Below are 6,173 nucleotides of genomic sequence, written 5' to 3' on the forward strand. Positions count from 1 at the left end.
GTGCTCTGCCATGTTAGGGTGCTCCCTTACCAAGATCATTGATTTGGGGAATACCTGGGAATGTGTGTAAAGTAGCTGATGTGTGTTTGTGTCACATCCACCATATTAGGAGACTGTCATGGCATGGAGGGATATCCTTACAGCCAGTGGTGGGATCCTCATATCTTATGAATGTGTCTTTGTTCATGTAAATATGTGGGTATGCTTAGGCCACTAATAACCTGCATTTATGTTGAAAATGTCCGCTAGGCCTACTTCTGAGCTGAGTCATCCTTATACTGTCAATTATATCTTGAACTCCTTACCAGTTCCCAAACGTTGTACCTTAACCTTTCACCCAATTCTCGATGTTACCACCTCAGCTTGCGTACTAGCCTGTACCTTCAAGTACATGCTGATTTGGAAAACTTTCCTGATCACTTAGCTACTCTTTTGAAAATGTGTTTTTCTTGAACCAGAGATGTGTACGCAGAGAATCAATGATCAACTAATGTCTCTAGCCAGTTGGCTCCTGAACCTCTCTTTGTTGATAAAATGAACTGACCTTTATACCGAGCAGCTGCTATTTATACATCTGTGTGTATTTTACTGTGTGTGTGTGTGTGTGTGTGTGTGTGTGTGTGTGGGTGTGTGTGTGTGTGGGTGTGTGTATGCCAGTGGCAACGTTAAACTTAAACCCTTCGCCAGTTGCTGTGTTTTTCCTCATGACACGTATGGTATTGGTTGACCTGGAAGAGAGGGTTCATTTTCCAGCACTCCCTACTGCTCACGTGTATCTGGGCACCCAGATACAGACTGAACCACAGTGACATGAGGGTTCAAAGTTCACACTGTAGTTTGAACAACTTGTGGAGGCCTCCAGATGTAAAAAAAAAAAAAAAATGGGTCATGGCAATTCCATGGTAAAGGAATTGCGCTGAGACTCTGGAATCAATGTTTTTTGTTTGGTATACATTTTAAAGTGAAATATCTAAGTTTAATAAACTTGGGCCATCTGAGAGCCACGGGACTGCAGGGATGATCCTTAGTTAGGGGTCCTACCAGGTTAAACCATACAACTTTATGCACAAGGACTACTTTCCACAGAAAATGTTACCGGAAGAACTGTGCAGATAAAGTTTGTTAACAGAATAAAATTGAGGGAGTTTTTACTGTAATTCTGTTTCCAAACTTTGCATCTGCAGTTTTTCCAGTAACTCTTTTTTTTTTTTTTTACTGTGTAAATTGTTCGAAGTTGTCATTATGCATAGAATTGTATGGTTTGTTAAACTCTAAATTAATGTTTTTTGTTTGGCATACATTTTAAAGTGAAGAATCTGTGTCTCAGCATAACTTTACCTTGGAATTGCCCATCACAAAGTAAACTATGGCTTGAATAAACAATTTCTGTCTAAACTCTGGCGTTCATGCATCTTTAATAAACTTGATACTGCATTATATAATTGTATGTATTGAAGACGACCAGTGACTGGTCAAGTTAATGCATTCTAATGGTAAGAGATATCTAGATAAGATCAACATTTTTTGCAGTGCATAATACAAAAAGTGTGACACCAGTCATAAAACAAATCATCTGTGTCATGATGCAGACATTTTCTCAATTTAAAACATGATTAGATACTGACTAGGCCTATATAAGAAACACACACACACACACACTACTTCCAATCACACCCAGCCCATCCCATGACTCTCATTGCCTGTGGAAGAGGCCTCTCTAAGTGGAGGCACGTTTAGCAGGCAGCCTGGCTCATATTACAGCCATACCTTCAGATATTACTGCAGGAATAGACCCAGGAATGTGAGACAGACAGACCGGACAGCCAGACAGACCGGACAGCCAGACAGCCCAGGACAGCCTGGGAGCCTCCACTGAACCAACGCCTGATTTAATCATCAATAATCAGAGACCTGCTTACTGCACTCTGTACCCTGGCCCCAGGACACAGGAAGGGGCCCACTATGGGCCATCTGAGAGCCACGGGACTGCAGGCATGATCCTTAGTTAGGGGTCCTACCAGGTTAAATGGATGGGCTGTTCACCAAGATCATGTGATAAAAACACAATAAAAAAACAGCAAGAAATAAATAAACAATATGCATACTATCCACTGGCTATAGGGTGAACGCACCAATTTGTGAGTCGCTCTGGATAAGAGCGTCTGCTAAATGACGTAAATGTGCCCTTGAGCAAGGCACTTAACCCTAATTGCTCCTGTAAGTCGCTCTGGATAAGAGCGTCTGCTAAATGACTAAAATGTAATGTAAATACTATAACCAGCAATGCAATCGTCAACATGATATGCATGAAGTGGTTCAGTGAAACAGGCCTAGTGTTATCAGACATTGTTGTTGTCATTTTCAAGAAGCTTCCATGTGAAGCTATGTCATCGCAATATGGTACGATCAATAGACACTCAGTGACCTCAGTACAAGAGATAAGGTATTTAAGTATGAAGTAAATGTTACTGTGATGGATAAAGGTCCCGTTAAGAGCTACTGTACATGTTGTGTGTGTGTGTGTGAGAGAGTGTAGTCTGTGGCCATAGCAACAATTCAACAAGGAGAAGATAATCAGTGCTGTTAAAGTTCAATATGTGTCCACAAGGATGCGCTCTATCAAAGCAGTTCTCATTCAAAGGACTTCAGAAGGAATCTTATCTTAAATCCCTTTGTTTCATTGTCTCCCATCATTCACCTACCCTGACGTGAAAGAACAGAACAAATAAACTAACATTTATTTCACCTGCCCTTTTTTGTCAGATCAGTGCTGTCACAGACTAGCCTCATACGAACCATTCTGATCTCGCGAACAGAATGTAAGCTTGCGAGATCAGGATGGTTCATACGAGGCTAGTCACGGACAATATACCACTTTAGAATATTGATGTGCACTACAGGTAGCCGACATCATCTATCCACTCCTTATCTTTTTTCAGAAAAGTTGATTTGACAATGATGTGCTTCTAACCAACTGCTTAATTCTAATGGTCAGCTCTACTGTTACAATAAAACTATAGTAGAATGTAGTAGAAAACAGTAGAATTCTATATCCAACCTGCTGTTGCCTTGGTTGGACCAGATCTCTCTTGAAAAATTGGTTTTATCTCAATGAGACTAACCTGGATAAATAAATAAAAATATCCGCAAACAGATAGTCTGTGAAAACACACCGAAAGACATATAGGGGGCTGCAGCAGTGGAGGCTGCTGAGGGGAGGATGGAGTCAAACATGTGGTTTCCATATGTTTGATGTGTTTGACACCATTCCATTAGTTCCATTCCAGCCATTACAATGAGCCCATCCTCCTATAGCTCCTCTCACCAGCCTCCTCTGTTATAAAGATACAAAAAATTGCCTACAAATGATAATTCTGTCTGACGGTGATATGTTATGTCTACTGGTATGTGATTAATCATCTATATGGTCAAGGTTGCAGGATAGTAAAATGTCCCTGCATTCCCCAAGGCAAGGTCCAATCAGTATCCACTATGACCCCTATTGGGAGGAACATTGCATTAACGTGTCACACCCATAGAGAATGATAGAGTACTCTTCTTTGTAGCTGTCCCATTATGGAGTCTGTGAGCGTATAGGCAGCGCCATTGAGGCCATCTCCATTTTGAAGTAGTCAATTTTATTATTCTACTACTTCTATGAGTTGTTAAACAAACTGAAAGGGTGCATACTGCCACCTGGAGTGTGTTGTTGGAACAGGTATAAAGCCAAGGTTGCCGATTTACTGCCACCTGCAGTTATGGAATGTTTGCTCATGAGTTTAATTCATTGGCTGATCCCTCCTGATGAGTTGGATGGAATTATGTGATCCTTCCTTAACCAATAGGAAGTCCCTCCCAGTTTTGGAAATGGCGTAAGTCTTCAATGGCGCTGCTCAGTCTAAAACTGTATTTTAGGCACTAGAGTCATCTATCCTTCTCTATGGTCACAGCTTATCTCACTAACATGTTGTTGTCAACTTTGTCCACACAGTGTCAGTATTGTCAGGAGGATATTCCAAATCAAATCATATTTGTCACATGCGGCGAATACAACGGGTGTAGACTTAACAGTGAAACGCTTGCTTATGAGCCCTTCCCAATCATGCAGCGTAAAAAATGACATTGTTTTTTTTGTAACATGAGGATTAAAATACACAAGAATGGATCTATATACAGGGAATACCAATACCAGATCAATGGCTTGGGTATGAGGTATTTGAGGTAGATATGTACATGAAGGCAGGGTAAAGTGACTAGGCATCAGGATAGATAATAATAAGAGTAAAACAAAGAACAGAGCAGCAGCAGCATATAATGAGTGTAAAAGTATGTGTGTGCGCTTGTGTGTGTTTGTGTGGTCGGTATGCGTGTGTGTGTGTGTGTGTGTGTGTGTGCGTATTTAGTGCATGTGAATGTGTGGGGGTTTTGTATGAGAGTGTCAGTGTAGTGAGTGTGTGTGTGTGTAAATACAGTATCTTCGGAAAATATTCAGACCCCTTGACTTTTTCCACATTTTGTTACGTTACAGCCTTATTCTAAAATGGATTAAATTAAAATAAATCCTCAGCAATCTACACACAATACCCCATAATGAAAAAGCGAAAACTGGTTTTTAGAAATGTGTGCAAATGTATTTAAAATAAAAACAGAAATAACTTATTTACATAAGTATTCAGACCCTTTGCTATGAGACTCAAAATTGAGCTCAGGTGCATCCTGTTTCCATTGATCATCCTTGAGATGTTTCTACAACTTGATTGGAGTCCACCTGTGGTAAATTCAATTGATTGGACATGATTTGGAAAGGCACATACTTGTCTATATAAGGTCCCACAGTTGACAGTGCATGTCAGAGCAAGATCCAAGCCATGAGGTCTAAGGAATTGTCCGTAGAGCTCCGAGACAGGATTGTGTCGAGGCACAGATCTGGGGAAGGGTACCAAAAAATGTCTGCAGCATTGAAGGTCCCCAAGAACACAGTGGCCTCCATCATTCTTAAGTGGAATAAGTTTGGAACCACCAAGACTCTTCTTAGAGCTGGCCGCCCAGCCAAACTGAGCAATCGGGGGAGAAGGGTCTTGGTCAGGGAGGTGACCAAGAACCCGATGGTCACTCTGGCAGAACTCTAGAGTTCCTCTGTGGAGATGGGAGAACCTTCCAGAAGGACAACCATCTCTGCAGCACTCCACCAATCAAGCCTTTATGGTAGAGTTGCCAGACGGAAGCCACTCCTCAGTAAAAGGCACATGACAGCCCGCTTGGAGTTTGCCAAAATGCACCTAAAGACTCTCAGACCATGAGAAACAATATTCTCTGGTCTGATGAAACCAAGATTGAACTCTTTGGCCTGAATGCCAACCGTCACGTCTGGAGGAAACCTGGCACCATCCCTACGGTGAAGCATGGTGGTCCTCTGTAGCTCAGCTGGTGGTCCTCTGTAGCTCAGCTGGTAGAGCACGGCGCTTGTAACGCCAAGGTAGTGGGTTCGATCCCCGGGACCACCCATACAAAAAAAAAAAAAAAAAAGTCGCTTTGGATAAAAGCGTCAGCTAAATGGCATATTATTATTATATGGTGGTGGCAGCATCATGCTGTGGGGATGTTCTTTAGCGGCAGGGACTGGGAGACTACTCAGGATCGAGGGAAAGATTAACGGAGCAAAGTATAGAGAGATCCTTGATGAAAACCTGCTCCAGAACGCTCAGGACCTCCGACTGGGGGCGAAGGTTCACCTTCCAACAGGACAACGACCCTAGGCACACAGCCAAGAGAACGCAGGAGTGGCTTCGGGACAAGTCTTTGAATGTCCTTGAGTGGCCCAGCCAGAGCCCGGAATTGAACCCGATCGAACATCTCTGGAGAGACCTGAAAATAGCTGTGCAGCAACGCTCCCCATCCAACCTGACAGAGCTTGAGAGGATCTGCAGAGAAGAATGGGAGAAACTCCCCAAATACAGGTATGCCAAGCTTGTAGCGTCATACCCAAGAAGACTTGATGCTGTAATCACTGCCAAAGATGCTTCAACAAAGTACTGAGTAAAGGGTCTTAATACTTATGAAAATGTAATCTTTCTGTTGTTGTATATTTTAAAATAAATTAGCACACAAAAAACAAACTGTTTTTGCTCTGTCATTATGGGGTATTGTGTGTAGATTGATGAGGGAAAAAAACA

This window comes from Coregonus clupeaformis, chromosome 6 (assembly GCF_020615455.1).
Source record: "Coregonus clupeaformis isolate EN_2021a chromosome 6, ASM2061545v1, whole genome shotgun sequence".
NCBI classification, from domain to species: domain Eukaryota; kingdom Metazoa; phylum Chordata; class Actinopteri; order Salmoniformes; family Salmonidae; genus Coregonus; species Coregonus clupeaformis.